Source organism: Cololabis saira, chromosome 22, assembly GCF_033807715.1.
Source record: "Cololabis saira isolate AMF1-May2022 chromosome 22, fColSai1.1, whole genome shotgun sequence".
Lineage (NCBI taxonomy): Eukaryota > Metazoa > Chordata > Actinopteri > Beloniformes > Belonidae > Cololabis > Cololabis saira.
The window spans coordinates 35,080,741-35,098,646 of record NC_084608.1 but is presented as its reverse complement, the minus strand read 5'-3'; the positions used below and the strand labels follow the sequence as shown (position 1 = coordinate 35,098,646).

The following is a 17,906-nucleotide window of genomic DNA, read 5'->3' as shown; positions in this document are numbered from 1 at the left end:
GAACTGTTGCAATCCTTTATTGAAAAAACACCATAGAACTCGGTTTATTACATAATATATTAGGCTGACCAAACGTCCTCTTTTCCCCGGACATGTCCTCTTTTTACGTCCTGTCCGGGGCGTCCGGGCGGGTTTTATAAATTGATGATAATGTCCGGCTTTCCTTTTGTGTGTGTGTGTGCGCCCCCCAGTTATCCTTGTTTGGTTCAGCGTGTGTGACGTAATCCCTGAGAGCCTGCCTTGTGGGCGGATCTCCAACACTCAACACTCAGCGGCAGACACACGCTCCCAAGATGCCGAAGCGCAAATGCATCTTCACCCAATGCTTAGTGGGCCGGTACGCAGCGGTACGGAGTACCCCCACTTCTCAGTATTAGCCTCTGGCGTCCCGGGACTTTTTACGGCGTACCGGGACTTCTCATGAGCTCACAGTACTCTGTTCTCTCCTTGTGATTTGGCTACAGTGGCGTCGCAACGCGACTGCCCCTCGTGAGACGTTCACTCGTAAAGCCTGATTTATGGTTCCGCGCTAAATCGACGCAGAGCACACGCCGTATGGTACGCGGCGATGCGCAACGTACTTGCGCGTCGCTGCGTACCATACGGCGTAGGTTCTGCGTTGGTGTAACGCGGAACCATAAATCAGTTTACGGAGGTCCCGGGAGTCGAGAGTGTGCCAGAAAGCATTACCTCCTGAAATAAAAACGGTCAAAATCATCCCCCCTGAAATAAAAATGAATGTGGTTTTACTGCTATTTCAGCATTTAGAGTCATCACCAGAAAAATAACAGCAGAAAAATAACTTATTTGACAATTTTCATCTGTTTCAAGTAAATTTTCACTTGAAATCTTGTTCCACTGGCAGATTTTTCTACTTATTTTAAGTGAAAACCTACTTGAAACAAGTGAAAATTGATGTTTTTTCCAGTGATGAGTCTTGTTTAAAGTCTAATGAGATTTTTTTAAACTAAAATAAGACATTTTAACTAGAAATAAGACCAATATTCTTGTTAAGATTTTGAGTTTTTGCAGTGATCTATTTTACTTATCCTGTGAAGGACAGAGTCATATTGATAAGTTCAGAAAAGTGTTTTTTATTGTTGTGTTTTGATGTATTTGATGTAAGCCCAGTGGATATTTAAAGCTTACAGAAGGCTGCATTTAACTGCTGCTATGTCATTCCTGCAGTATTTCTGCAGGTGTTTTGGTCACTGCTATTATTTGTAATATATTATATTATTTGTAATCAGCACAATCTGTCCCCATATGATAAAATCCACCATCCCCCCTGATTTTTTTTTACAATTTGAGTACTGACTGTAACTGTAATTATTTTAGACATAATAAAAAAGTTGAGTAACTTCTGAGAAGCCTATCTGAATTTCCGTCTTTGAGAGATATTATTTTGTAATATAACTGAATATTATATCCATACATATTAACTTTAAATATATTAAAATGATAACGAATCTTTGAGTAAACTGCGAGTATCATTTAAGTAGGCTATCTCGTGGCCGGGCTGAGTGTCCTCTTTTTTGAAAATCAAAATATGGTAAGCCTATAATATATACTATAAAAATAAACTATATTATACTATAACTTTATTATACTATAACCGGAACTGTCACCTCGAGGAAAACCCTTAACAAAGAGAAAAAAGAGACTCCTTTAACCGTGAAACTGTGGTTTTGTGTTGCTTCTCACAGCAGGTATGGGTTTTTTTCTTAATTCTTTTATTTGTGTCAAAGGTTCATTCTAAAACAAACATGGTAAATATACATTCCATACAAATACATTTGTAATTGAAACGAGGTTGATAAAGGGAACAGTAGATTGGACACTGTATGTTCGTTCGTTTTTATTTATTTCAACATGTATAAAAAAAAGAAGAAGAAAAGATAAGAAAACAAATACAGGTGGACATTCCACCACATAAAGAAAAAAAACACATCAAAACACATATTTCAGTTACATGTTGGAAAAGGAGTGGGAGGAAGTATAAATGTATTTAATCCCACCCCCTTTCCACAACTAAACATAAATTATATGTCTGTATTTACTTTTTATACTATACACTAATTTGTATAAATAAATATATATCATTTTTACAAAAATAACCTGTTTAATACCAGATGTAAGCTCTATCATAAATATAATATAGTATGTAAACCTGAGAATAAAGTGTGTAGAGATTGAATGTCCCATGACAATTATACAGTAATATAATATGAAAATAAGGTACAAACAATAATAAATAAATTAAATACATGACATTTAAGTAAAATAATACAGCAAAGTCCATCATACAAGGGGTAAGTAAGGATATCAGTCTTCTAAATCAGTGGGAAAATGTCTTAACGCTTCATACATTTTTTGTGCTTTTGTTTCAGTTATTAGTTTTAAAGATTTTAAATATAATCCAAATTAATTTAAATCACAGCCTTAAGACAGAATTGTAAGCGTAAAGCCTTGTTTTTATTTTCCAAACAACTTCCAACAGATCTTTGTTTCTTTCAGGAATCTCATTCCTTATCTGCAGATGTAAATGTTTGGAGGTCACAACGGGTAATGACATGTGGTTTTCTAACAGTTCTGAGCGTCTGCTGGAACCAGCACAGATAAAAATGTCTTTACTGGAGATTCCTGCATGCAGACTGGGACAGCCATGTCATTACACTTTACTGCTAGTTACACTTAACAACATTACTTTGATTACTGCTAACATTTATGGATACAATTCTAAACCAGAACATGATCGTCTACTTGACTGGATAGAAAACAGAATGTTATTATTATTGTAATTTAACCTTAGATAATAGAATTGATAGATGCCTCCAGGGCAGCCCTCGCCCTCTAACACTAAACTGGAATAGTTTATGGAAAAATGTGATCTTGTGGATGTTTGGTGAAAGGGTAAAATAGGTGTAACATCCAATATCTGAACAGGTTCTGGTCTCAGAGCAGAGATCCAGGAAAAAACCAGAGAGGAGACGCACACTTTTGCTCCCAGTGCAGATTTATTTAGCACATCACACGGGACGTTTCCAGCACATTTTGCTCTTCAGAATAAATGTGGAAACAGAAGACGCCCCATTTTCAGCCTCCCCAGGGTTTACATGGTATAGAAAAGAAAGAAATCAATTCAAAACACCTGCTGTAAAATAAAATACAAAGTTCATGTATCCAGATATCCAAACATCTTAGAACTAGAAAAGGAAACATCAGGCCAGCTGGCCGTCGTACATGTCTAGTGATGAAAATAAAACCAGAAAAAAAAAACTCTTAGTTTCAGGATGGCTACATTTTAAAGTTCATACAAGGTTGTATTTTTATAAAGAATTAACACATTTCTGTTAAAAAGACAACAAAGGACAAATCCACCCATAGGTAATCAACAATAACAATCCTTTGTCCAGATCAAGGAGGATAAAAGGAATTGAACTGTAATTTATGAATAAGTCTTTTTACAAACGTTTCTCTCCCCAGTTCAATTAACTCTCCAGAGGAAAAATCTGTTTCTCATTAAAACCTGAAATACTAACAGGAAAATACGAGCTCTATTCCAAAGAGACATTATGTTACTGCTTATTGGAATCAGTTTATTAAAAATATTAACTGGAAGAAAGTGTGGATGCTCCCACATAAATGTTTAATTGTTAACAAGGTTAAGGAGTTTCCTTCAAAATGATCCATAAGTTTTACCCGGCCAGTCATTATATGCAGAAATTAAAAAAAAACATTAATACAAACTGCTCATTTTGTGACGTTTATCCAGAAACTGTTTTACATGTTTTGGTTTTGTTCTTACACTAAAACATTTTGGGCAGAACTCTGTAGATTATTATTGATAATCTCACCCAAGATTTTTCTTTGTTTTGGGAAAATGTTGTGTTTGGTTTCCTGTTATGTCCTAGAGAAGAAGAAACATGTTACTTTTTAATGAATCTATTTTTTAAATTTTGGCAAAAATGTTTATACATAAAAGTAAATTCATTTACAAAAAAACCTTGTTTTGTTGTGTTTCAGAAGGAAATGTAAATTTATTTTAAATCACTTATTGATTGTTCTAATCAAAAGGCGATTAAGACTGTGAATATTTGCAGCCTCTCCAAAGTTTGTATATAATCCGCTGTAACCCCTGGCTCTTCTGTTCTCTGTTCCACCTGTTTACTGTTCACTGGACGTTCAGATCTTTAGACTGGATATTGTAATCCTTGACAATAAAGATTTATTTAATAAAACATGTCCGGTCCTCGATTCTTCTTTATTTTAGGTTTCATGATCTGTTTTATGTTTCATGTCTTGTGTCTTGTCAATATTGTCTTTTATTGCAGTTTTGCACTTTGGTCTGCTGTTTTTGTTTAAAGTGCTTAAAAAATAAAGTAAATCCATAGTTTTTTTTTTATTCTTCTGCAGAAAGTTTGATGACTGTTGTTGTGATGATGAGAACAGACCGCCCTCTGGTGGTGACACTAGAAACTACCGTTTTCTTCTATTTAACGACATTATCGTCTGTAATTCATTTTAATTACAGAACTATTCATAAATTACCGACTGTAATTACATTAATTAATGACAGAAGACAGATGAAGATTGTTTTTGCACTAATTTCTCCTCGAAACAGACTCGTTTTGCCTTTTTAACTGTTTATTGTGGATATTGCGGCTTTCCTTGACTTTTAAGAGCCGCTTGAGAGTTTTGTTAGGTCCTGTATGTTTGTATGACGCGCTGCTGCTGACAGGGAAGCACGCTGAGTCCGACATAAGTTTTATGCGTTTAATGACAAAACTTCAGCCACAACGGCCTTCCGATTACATGCTTAATTGGTTTTAAATGTGTACACTGCAAAGTGTAATCGGGGTGATCAGTAAGATGCGGTCAACAAAAATTACGGCTACCCAACGCTCCTCTCTCCACCTCAGTGCAGGTGATTTGATTCCTTACATAAACTACGGTGACGACCCACGTGACCCAAACTTCCTTCATCACCGTGGCAACCAGACCAAACAAATGAAACATCAATATATGGCTCCTACAGTGGATTTATTTTGAAAGGAATAACAGGATGTACTTTTGTCATTTAAACCTTCTAACTTTACACTGACTGCAGTTACCTTGTATAACCGCTAGAGGGCAAACTGTTGCAATCCTTTATTGAAAAAACACCATAGAACTCGGTTTATTACATAATATATACTATAAAAATAAACTATATTATACTATAACTTTATTATACTATAACCAGAACTGTCACCTCGAGGAAAACCCTTAAAAAAGAGAAAAAAGAGACTCCTTTAACCGTGAAACTGTGGTTTTGTGTTGCTTCTCACAGCAGGTTTGGGTTTTTTTCTTAATTCTTTTATTTGTGTCAAAGGTTCATTCTAAAACAAACATGGTAAATCTACATTCCATACAAATACATTTGTAATTGAAATGAGGTTGATAAAGGGAACAGTAGATTGGACACTGTATGTTCGTTGGTTTTTATTTATTTCAACACGTATAAAAAGAAGAAGAAGAAAAGATAAGAAAACAAATACAGGTGGACATTCCACCACATAAAGAAAATAAACACATCAAAACACATATTTCAGTTACATGTTGGAAAAGGAGTGGGAGGAAGTATAAATGTATTTAATCCCACCCCCTTTCCACAACTAAACATAAATTATATGTCTGTATTTACTTTTTATACTATACACTAATTTGTATAAATAAATATATATAATTTTTACAAAAATAACCTGTTTAATACCAGATGTAAGCTCTATCATAAATATAATATAGTATGTAAACCTGAGAATAAAGTGTGTAGATTGAATGTCCCATGACAATTATACAGTAATATAATGTGAAAATAAGGTACAAACAATAATAAATAAATTAAATACATGACATTTAAGTAAAATAATACAGCAAAGTCCATCATACAAGGGGTGAGTAAGGATATCAGTCTTCTAAATCAGTGGGAAAATGTCTTAACGCTTCATACATTTTTTGTGCTTTTGTTTCAGTTATTAGTTTTAAAGATTTTAAATATAATCCAAATTAATTTAAATTACAGCCGGTATGTTAAACATGCCTGGTCCTTGATTCTTCTCTATTTTAAGTTTCATGATCTGTTTTATGTTTCATGTCTTGTGTCATGTCAATATTGTCTTTTATTGCAATTTTGCACTTTGGTCTGCTGTTTTTGTTTAAAGTGCTAAAAAATAAAGTAAATACATAGCTTTTAACACTATTTTGTATAAAGTTTATACAGTTATACAATTTACAACCTTACTGGGGCAGCAGTATTAATAACAACACAAATAAAATGAAATAAAACAAAATAAAAAGCATTTGTAGCTTTTCTTTATTTTTCTACAGTTTCATGACTGGTGTTACGGTGTTACGACCGCCCTCTGGTGGTGACACTAGAAACTACAGTTTTGTTCCATTTAACGATATTATCGTCTGTAATTCCTTTTAATTACATAACTATTCATAAATTGCCGACTATAATTACATTAATTAATGACAGAAGACGGATGAAGATTGTTTTTGCACTAATTTCTCCTCGAAACACTCGTTTTGCCTTTTTAACTGTTTATTGTCGATTTATTTTGAAAGGAATAACAGGAAGTACTTTTGTCATTTAAACCTTCTAACTTTACACTGACTGCAGTTACCTTGTATAACCGCTAGAGGGCGAACTGTTGCAATCCTTTATTGAAAAAACACCATAGAACTCGGTTTATTACATAATATATACTATAAAAATAAACTATATTATACTATAACTTTATTATACTATAACCGGAACTGTCACCTCGAGGAAAACCCTTAAAAAAGAGAAAAAAGAGACTCATTTAACCGTGAAACTGTGGTTTTGTGTTGCTTCTCACAGCAGGTTTGGGTTTTTTTCTTAATTCTTTTATTTGTGTCAAAGGTTAATTCTAAAACAAACATGGTAAATCTACATTCCATACAAATACATTTGTTATTGAAACGAGGTTGATAAAGGGAACAGTAGATTGGACACTGTATGTTCGTTCGTTTTTATTTATTTCAACATGTATGAAAAAGAAGAAGAAAAGATAAGAAAACAAATACAGGTGGACATTCCACCACATAAAGAAAAAAAACACATCAAAACACATATTTCAGTTACATGTTCGAAAAGGAGTGGGAGGAAGTATAAATGTATTTAATCCCACCCCCTTTCCACAACTAAACATACATTATATGTCTGTATTTACTTTTTATACTATACACTAATTTGTATAAATAAATATATATCATTTTTACAAAAATAACCTGTTTAATACCAGATTAAGCTCTATCATAAATATAATATAGTATGTAAACCTGAGAATAAAGTGTGTAGATTGAATGTCCCATGACAATTATACAGTAATATAATATGAAAATAAGGTACAAACAATTATAAATAAATTAAATCCATGACATTTAAGTAAAATAATACAGCAAAGTCCATCATACAAGGGGTAAGTAAGGATATCAGTCTTCTAAATCAGTGGGAAAATGTCTTAACACTTCATACATTTCTTGTGCTTTTGTTTCAGTTATTAGTTTTAAAGATTTTAAATATAATCCAAATTAATTTAAATCACAGCCGGTATGTTAAACATGTCCGGTCCTCGATTCTTCTCTATTTTAGGTTTCATGATCTGTTTTATGTTTCATATCTTGTGTCATGTGAATTTTGTCTTTTATTGCAGTTTTACACTTTGGTCCGCTGTTTTTGTTTAAAGTGCTAAAAATAAAGTAAATACATAGCTTTTTTTTATTCTTCTGCAGAAAGTTTGATGACTGTTGTTGCGATGATGAGAATAGACCGCCCTCTGGTGGTGACACTAGAAACTACCGTTTTCTTCTATTTAACGACATTATCGTCTGTAATTCATTTTAATTACAGAAATATTCATAGATTACTGACTGTAATTACATTAATTAATGACAGAAGACGGATGAAGATTGTTTTTGCACTAATTTCTCCTCGAAACACTCGTTTCTCCTTTTTAACTGTTTATTGTCGATTTATTTTGAAAGGAATAACAGGAAGTACTTTTGTCATTTAAACCTTCTAACTTTACACTGACTGCAGTTACCTTGTATAACCGCTAGAGGGCGAACTGTTGCAATCCTTTATTGAAAAAACACCATAGAACTCGGTTTATTACATAATATATACTATAAAAATAAACTATATTAAACTATAACTTTATTATACTATAACCGGAACTGTCACCTTGAGGAAAACCCTTAAAAAAGAGAAAAAAGAGACTCCTTTAACCGTGAAACTGTGGTTTTGTGTTGCTTCTCACAGCAGCTTTGGGTTTTTTTCTTAATTCTTTTATTTGTGTCAAAGGTTCATTCTAAAACAAACATGGTAAATCTACATTCCATACAAATACATTTGTAATTGAAACGAGGTTGATAAAGGGAACAGTAGATTGGACACTGTATGTTCGTTCGTTTTTATTTATTTCAACATGTATAAAAAAAAAAGAAGAAGAAAAGATAAGAAAACAAATACAGGTGGACATTCCACCACATAAAGAAAAAAAACACATCAAAACACATTTCAGTTACGTTCGAAAAGGAGTGGGAGGAAGTATAAATGTATTTAATCCCACCCCCTTTCCACAACTAAACATAAATTATATGTCTGTATTTACTTTTTATACTATACACTAATTTGTATAAATAAATATATATCATTTTTACAAAAATAACCTGTTTAATACCAGATGTAAGCCCTATCATAAATATAATATAGTATGTAAACCTGAGAATAAAGTGTGTAGAGATTGAATGTCCCATGACAATTATACAGTAATATAATATGAAAATAAGGTACAAACAATAATAAATAAATTAAATACATGACATTTAAGTAAAATAATACAGCAAAGTCCATCATACAAGGGGTAAGTAAGGATATCAGTCTTCTAAATCAGTGGGAAAATGTCTTAACGCTTCATACATTTTTTGTGCTTTTGTTTCAGTTATTAGTTTTAAAGATTTTAAATATAATCCAAATTAATTTAAATCACAGCCTTAAGACAGAATTGTAAGCGTAAAGCCTTGTTTTTATTTTCCAAACAACTTCCAACAGATCTTTGTTTCTTTCAGGAATCTCATTCCTTTTCTGCAGATGTAAATGTTTGGAGGTCACAACGGGTAATGACATGTGGTTTTCTAACAGTTCTGAGCGTCTGCTGGAACCAGCACAGATAAAAATGTCTTTACTGGAGATTCCTGCATGCAGACTGGGACAGCCATGTCATTACACTTTACTGCTAGTTACACTTAATAACATTACTTTGATTACTGCTAACATTTATTCTAAACCAGAACATGGTCGTCTACTTGACTGGATAGAAAACAGAATGTTATTATTATTGTAATTTAACCTTATAATTGATAGATGCCTCCAGGGCAGCCCTGCCCTCTAACACTAAACTGGAATAGTTTATGGAAAAATGTGATCTTGTGGATGTTTGGTGAAAGGATAAAATAGGTGTAACATCCAATATCTGAACAGGTTCTGGTCTCAGAGCAGAGATCCAGGAAAAAACCAGAGAGGAGACGCACACTTTTGCTCCCAGTGCAGATTTATTTAGCACATCACACGGGACGTTTCCAGCACATTTTGCTCTTCAGAATAAATGTGGAAACAGAAGACGCCCCGTTTTCAGCCTCCCCAGGGTTTACATGGTATAGAAAAGAAAAACATCAATTCAAAACACCTGCTGTAAAATAAAATACAAAGTTCATGTATCCAGATATCCAAACATCTTCTAACTAGAAAAGGAAACATCAGGCCAGCTGGCCGTCATACATATCTAGTGATGAAAAGAAAAGCAGAAAAAAACAAAGTTGTCTCTTAGTTTCAGGATGGCTACATTTTAAAGTTCATACAAGGTTGTATTTTTATAAAGAATTAACACATTTCTGTTAAAAAGACAACAAAAATCCACCCATAGGTAATCAACAATAACAATCCTTTGTCCAGATCAAGGAGGATAAAAGGAATTGAAGTGTAATTTATGAATAAGTCTTTTTACAAACGTTTCTCTCCCCAGTTCAATTAACTCTCCAGAGGAAAAATCTGTTTCTCATTAAAACCTGAAATACTAACAGGAAAATACGAGCTCTATTCCAAAGAGACATTATGTTACTGCTTATTGGAATCAGTTTATTAAAAATATTAACTGGAAGAAAGTGTGGATGCTCCCACATAAATGTTTAATTGTAAACAAGGTTAAGGAGTTTCCTTCAAAATGATCCATAAGTTTTACCCGGCCAGTCATTATATGTAGAAATAAAAAAAAACATTAATACAAACTGCTCATTTTGTGACGTTTATCCAGAAACTGTTTTACATGTTTTGGTTTTGTTCTTACACTAAAACATTTTGGGCAGAACTCTGTAGATTATTATTGATAATCTCACCAAAGATTTTTCTTTGTTTTGGGAAAATGTTGTGTTTGGTTTCCTGTTATGTCCTAGAGAAGAAGAAACATGTTACTTTTTAATAAATCTATTTTTTAAATTTTGGCAAAAATGTTTATACATAAAAGTAAATTCATTTACAAAAAAACCTTGTTTTGTTGTGTTTCAGAAGGAAATGTAAATTTATTTTAAATCACTTATTGATTGTTCTAATCAAAAGGCGATTAAGACTGTGAATATTTGCAGCCTCTCCAAAGTTTGTCTATAATCCACTGTAACCCCTGGCTCTTCTGTTCTCTGTTCCACCTGTTTACTGTTCACTGGACGTTCAGATCTTTAGACTGGATATTGTAATCCTTGACAATAAAGATTTATTTAATAAAACATGTTCGCTCCTCGATTCTTCTTTATTTTAGGTTTCATGATCTGTTTTATGTTTCATGTCTTGTGTCTTGTCAATATTGTCTTTTATTGCAGTTTTGCACTTTGGTCTGCTGTTTTTGTTTAAAGTGCTTAAAAAATAAAGTAAATCCATAGTTTTTTTTTTTATTCTTCTGCAGAAAGTTTGATGACTGTTGTTGTGATGATGAGAACAGACCGCCCTCTGGTGGTGACACTAGAAACTACCGTTTTCTTCCACTTAACGACATTATCGTCTGTAATTCATTTTAATTACAGAACTATTCATAAATTACCGACTGTAATTACATTAATTAATGACAGAAGACAGATGAAGATTGTTTTTGCACTAATTTCTCCTCGAAACAGACTCGTTTTGCCTTTTTAACTGTTTATTGTGGATATTGCGGCTTTCCTTGACTTTTAAGAGCCGCTTGAGAGTTTTGTTAGGTCCTGTATGTTTGTATGACGCGCTGCTGCTGACAGGGAAGCACGCTGAGTCCGACATAAGTTTTATGCGTTTAATGACAAAACTTCAGCCACAACGGCCTTCCGATTACATGCTTAATTGGTTTTAAATGTGTACACTGCAAAGTGTAATCGGGGTGATCAGTAAGATGCGGTCAACAAAAATTACGGCTACCCAACGCTCCTCTCTCCACCTCAGTGCAGGTGATTTGATTCCTTACATAAACTACGGTGACGACCCACGTGACCCAAACTTCCTTCATCACCGTGGCAACCAGACCAAACAAATGAAACATCAATATATGGCTCCTACAGTGGATTTATTTTGAAAGGAATAACAGGATGTACTTTTGTCATTTAAACCTTCTAACTTTACACTGACTGCAGTTACCTTGTATAACCGCTAGAGGGCAAACTGTTGCAATCCTTTATTGAAAAAACACCATAGAACTCGGTTTATTACATAATATATACTATAAAAATAAACTATATTATACTATAACTTTATTATACTATAACCAGAACTGTCACCTCGAGGAAAACCCTTAAAAAAGAGAAAAAAGAGACTCCTTTAACCGTGAAACTGTGGTTTTGTGTTGCTTCTCACAGCAGGTTTGGGTTTTTTTCTTAATTCTTTTATTTGTGTCAAAGGTTCATTCTAAATCAAACATGGTAAATCTACATTCCATACAAATACATTTGTAATTGAAATGAGGTTGATAAAGGGAACAGTAGATTGGACACTGTATGTTCGTTGGTTTTTATTTATTTCAACACGTATAAAAAGAAGAAGAAGAAAAGATAAGAAAACAAATACAGGTGGACATTCCACCACATAAAGAAAATAAACACATCAAAACACATATTTCAGTTACATGTTCGAAAAGGAGTGGGAGGAAGTATAAATGTATTTAATCCCACCCCCTTTCCACAACTAAACATAAATTATATGTCTGTATTTACTTTTTATACTATACACTAATTTGTATAAATAAATATATATAATTTTTACAAAAATAACCTGTTTAATACCAGATGTAAGCTCTATCATAAATATAATATAGTATGTAAACCTGAGAATAAAGTGTGTAGATTGAATGTCCCATGACAATTATACAGTAATATAATATGAAAATAAGGTACAAACAATAATAAATAAATTAAATACATGACATTTAAGTAAAATAATACAGCAAAGTCCATCATACAAGGGGTAAGTAAGGATATCAGTCTTCTAAATCAGTGGGAAAATGTCTTAACGCTTCATACATTTTTTGTGCTTTTGTTTCAGTTATTAGTTTTAAAGATTTTAAATATAATCCAAATTAATTTAAATCACAGCCGGTATGTTAAACATGCCTGGTCCTTGATTCTTCTCTATTTTAAGTTTCATGATCTGTTTTATGTTTCATGTCTTGTGTCATGTCAATATTGTCTTTTATTCCAGTTTTGCACTTTGGTCTGCTGTTTTTGTTTAAAGTGCTAAAAAATAAAGTAAATACATAGCTTTTAACACTATTTTGTATAAAGTTTATACAGTTATACAATTTACAACCTTACTGAGGCAGCAGTATTAATAACAACACAAATAAAATGAAATAAAACAAAATAAAAAGCATTTGTAGCTTTTCTTTATTTTTCTACAGTTTAGTGACTGGTGTTACGGTGTTACGACCGCCCTCTGGTGGTGACACTAGAAACTACAGTTTTGTTCCATTTAACGATATTATCGTCTGTAATTCATTTTAATTACATAACTATTCATAAATTGCCGACTATAATTACATTAATTAATGACAGAAGACGGATGAAGATTGTTTTTGCACTAATTTCTCCTCGAAACACTCGTTTTGCCTTTTTAACTGTTTATTGTCGATTTATTTTGAAAGGAATAACAGGAAGTACTTTTGTCATTTAAACCTTCTAACTTTACACTGACTGCAGTTACCTTGTATAACCGCTAGAGGGCGAACTGTTGCAATCCTTTATTGAAAAAACACCATAGAACTCGGTTTATTACATAATATATACTATAAAAATAAACTATATTGTACTATAACTTTATTATACTATAACCGGAACTGTCACCTCGAGGAAAACCCTTAAAAAAGAGAAAAAAGAGACTCATTTAACCGTGAAACTGTGGTTTTGTGTTGCTTCTCACAGCAGGTTTGGGTTTTTTTCTTAATTCTTTTATTTGTGTCAAAGGTTAATTCTAAAACAAACATGGTAAATCTACATTCCATACAAATACATTTGTTATTGAAACGAGGTTGATAAAGGGAACAGTAGATTGGACACTGTATGTTCGTTCGTTTTTATTTATTTCAACATGTATGAAAAAGAAGAAGAAAAGATAAGAAAACAAATACAGGTGGACAATCCACCACATAAAGAAAAAAAACACATCAAAACACATATTTCAGTTACATGTTCGAAAAGGAGTGGGAGGAAGTATAAATGTATTTAATCCCACCCCCTTTCCACAACTAAACATACATTATATGTCTGTATTTACTTTTTATACTATACACTAATTTGTATAAATAAATATATATCATTTTTACAAAAATAACCTGTTTAATACCAGATTAAGCTCTATCATAAATATAATATAGTATGTAAACCTGAGAATAAAGTGTGTAGATTGAATGTCCCATGACAATTATACAGTAATATAATATGAAAATAAGGTACAAACAATAATAAATAAATTAAATACATGACATTTAAGTAAAATAATACAGCAAAGTCCATCATACAAGGGGTAAGTAAGGATATCAGTCTTCTAAATCAGTGGGAAAATGTCTTAACACTTCATACATTTCTTGTGCTTTTGTTTCAGTTATTAGTTTTAAAGATTTTAAATATAATCCAAATTAATTTAAATCACAGCCGGTATGTTAAACATGTCCGGTCCTCGATTCTTCTCTATTTTAGGTTTCATGATCTGTTTTATGTTTCATATCTTGTGTCATGTGAATTTTGTCTTGTATTGCAGTTTTGTACTTTGGTCCGCTGTTTTTGTTTAAAGTGCTAAAAATAAAGTAAATACATAGCTTTTTTTTATTCTTCTGCAGAAAGTTTGATGACTGTTGTTGCGATGATGAGAATAGACCGCCCTCTGGTGGTGACACTAGAAACTACCGTTTTCTTCTATTTAACGACATTATCGTCTGTAATTCATTTTAATTACAGAAATATTCATAGATTACTGACTGTAATTACATTAATTAATGACAGAAGACGGATGAAGATTGTTTTTGCACTAATTTCTCCTCGAAACACTCGTTTCGCCTTTTTAACTGTTTATTGTCGATTTATTTTGAAAGGAATAACAGGAAGTACTTTTGTCATTTAAACCTTCTAACTTTACACTGACTGCAGTTACCTTGTATAACCGCTAGAGGGCGAACTGTTGCAATCCTTTATTGAAAAAACACCATAGAACTCGGTTTATTACATAATATATACTATAAAAATAAACTATATTAAACTATAACTTTATTATACTATAACCGGAACTGTCACCTTGAGGAAAACCCTTAAAAAAGAGAAAAAAGAGACTCCTTTAACCGTGAAACTGTGGTTTTGTGTTGCTTCTCACAGCAGGTGTGGGTTTTTTTCTCAATTCTTTTATTTGTGTCAAAGGTTCATTCTAAAACAAACATGGTAAATCTACATTCCATACAAATACATTTGTAATTGAAACGAGGTTGATAAAGGGAACAGTAGATTGGACACTGTATGTTCGTTCGTTTTTATTTATTTCAACATGTATAAAAAAAAAAGAAGAAGAAAAGATAAGAAAACAAATACAGGTGGACATTCCACCACATAAAGAAAAAAAACACATCAAAACACATTTCAGTTACGTTCGAAAAGGAGTGGGAGGAAGTATAAATGTATTTAATCCCACCCCCTTTCCACAACTAAACATAAATTATATGTCTGTATTTACTTTTTATACTATACACTAATTTGTATAAATAAATATATATCATTTTTACAAAAATAACCTGTTTAATACCAGATGTAAGCTCTATCATAAATATAATATAGTATGTAAACCTGAGAATAAAGTGTGTAGAGATTGAATGTCCCATGACAATTATACAGTAATATAATATGAAAATAAGGTACAAACAATAATAAATAAATTAAATCCATGACATTTAAGTAAAATAATACAGCAAAGTCCATCATACAAGGGGTAAGTAAGGATATCAGTCTTCTAAATCAGTGGGAAAATGTCTTAACACTTCATACATTTTTTGTGCTTTTGTTTCTGTTATTAGTTTTAAAGATTTTAAATATAATCCAAATTAATTTAAATCACAGCCGGTATGTTAAACATGTCCGGTCCTCGATTCCTCTCTATTTTAGGTTTCATGATCTGTTTTATGTTTCATATCTTGTGTCATGTCAATATTGTCTTTTATTGCAGTTTTGCACTTTGGTCCGCTGTTTTTGATTAAAGTGCTTAAAAAATAAAGTAAATCCGTAGTTTTTTTTTATTCTTCTACAGAAAGTTTGATGACTGTTGTTGCGATGATGAGAACAGACCGCCCTCTGGTGGTGACACTAGAAACTACAGTTTTGTTCCATTTAACGACATTATCGTCTGTAATTCATGTTAATTACAGAACTATTCATAAATTACCGACTGTAATTATATGAATTAATGACAGAAGACACGGAGAAGATTGTTTTTGCACTAATTTCTCCTCGAAACAGACTCGTTTTGACTTTTTAACTGTTTATTGTGGCTTTATTTTGAAAGGAATAACAGGATGTACTTTTGTCATTTAAATCTTCTAACTTTACACTGACTGCAGTTACCTTGTATAACCGCTAGAGGGCGACTGTTTCAATCCGTTATTGAAAAAACACAATAGAACTCGGTTTATTACATAATATATACTATAAAAATAAACTATATTATACCTATAACTTTATTATACTATAAACGGAACTGTCACCTCGAGGAAAACCCTTAAAAGAGAGAAGAGACGAGCGGAGAGGAGCCGAGTAAATGGAAAAGCCCCAGAGGCCGCGTCGTTCTGGGAGAGAACCATTTCATTGTTTTAATCAGTTATTTAAACATATGCATTGATGAACATTTGTTTAAAACCTCTTGCATTTGTCCCCCAAACTGACTCCTTTGACCGTGAAACTGTGGTTTTGTGTTGCTTCTCACAGCAGGTATGGGTTTTTTTTCTCAATTCTTTTATTTGAATTGAGGTTCACTTCCTCATTCTAAAACATATATATAATAAAAAAAATATATATTTTATATATATATATATATATATATATATATATATATATATATATATATATATATATATATATATATATATATATATATATATATATATATATATGTTGTATATGTATATTATTTATAATTGCTCTTGTATATCATTTATTATAATAATATTTAGAATGCTGAGCTGTAATATTGCAATGAAGTGCTGTAATATTTTTATAATGTAATAACAGGTATATTTTTTGAGAAAGTAAAACTTCCTGTTATATTTATTTATATTTATTTTTATTTTGTATTCAAGCAAACTTGAAAAAGAATAAGAAAGAAGAAAGTTTTTACTTCCTCCTTTTCGGGCATGAAGGTTTATTTCCCTTTGATTTGTTTAATGACTGTTTATTTGTATCCTTTTCTGATGTTTTGTGTAATTGTTTTTCTTTTTTATTTAATATGTTTGAAATAAAGATTCCAATCAATTATTATTTATTTGTTTAATATTACTTGCATTAAGTATAAAGCTCATGAGTGTGTTGAAAATTGTCTGTTTGATAGGAAAAGGTTCGTTTATTGACCAACGTGGTGATGCAGTGTCCAACTCTCACCAGCAGAGGGCGCTACACTGATGTTCGGGGATAATGGAAGTCTCGCGGGATTACACTGTGAGAACGAGAACACACTTGAGTGTGAAGACGTGTGCGGCGTAACGAGGATAAGTAATACTTATTTCTTGCTGTTTGCAGGTAAGAATGGAGAGTTATAACCGTGTACTTGATGGGTGAATGTGTAATGTGTGAGTTTATGGTTAGATTTTATGTTTGTATTGTTGATAAACGTAAACCTAACGGAATCAGCCGGTGGGGCTCGTTGCCTAGCAACCGCGTAAGGCGGGAAAAAGCTCTGAGCCCGGACTGCTGGAATAGAGTTCATAGATGAATCAATAAGTTCAGATAGACACAGAACTGATATCAAATGTAGAGTTCATAGATGAATCAATACGTTCAGATAGACACAGAACTGATATTAAATGTAGAGTTCATAGATGAATCAATAAGTTCAGATAGACACAGAACTGATATTAAATGTACAAGATGAGACGACTGGTCTGGAAATACAACGTACCGGTCATGATTATTATGAATGAATGAATGAATTTTTATTTCGAACATGTATATACAATGAAAGTAAAATAATAATTAAAAAAAAGATAAACATTTACATCTTCATATAAACATACAGTATGTTCGAAAAAAGGAGTAGGAAGAAGTGTACACTTTTTCCTAGTTCCTACCCCTTTATAACACTATGG

General features: G+C 32.3%; 1 pseudogene; it reads left to right on the top strand.

The window, feature by feature from the left end:
- Nucleotides 1-17,906, top strand: part of LOC133423115 (NACHT, LRR and PYD domains-containing protein 12-like) — a 464,316-nt pseudogene that overhangs the window by 303,059 nt on the left and 143,351 nt on the right.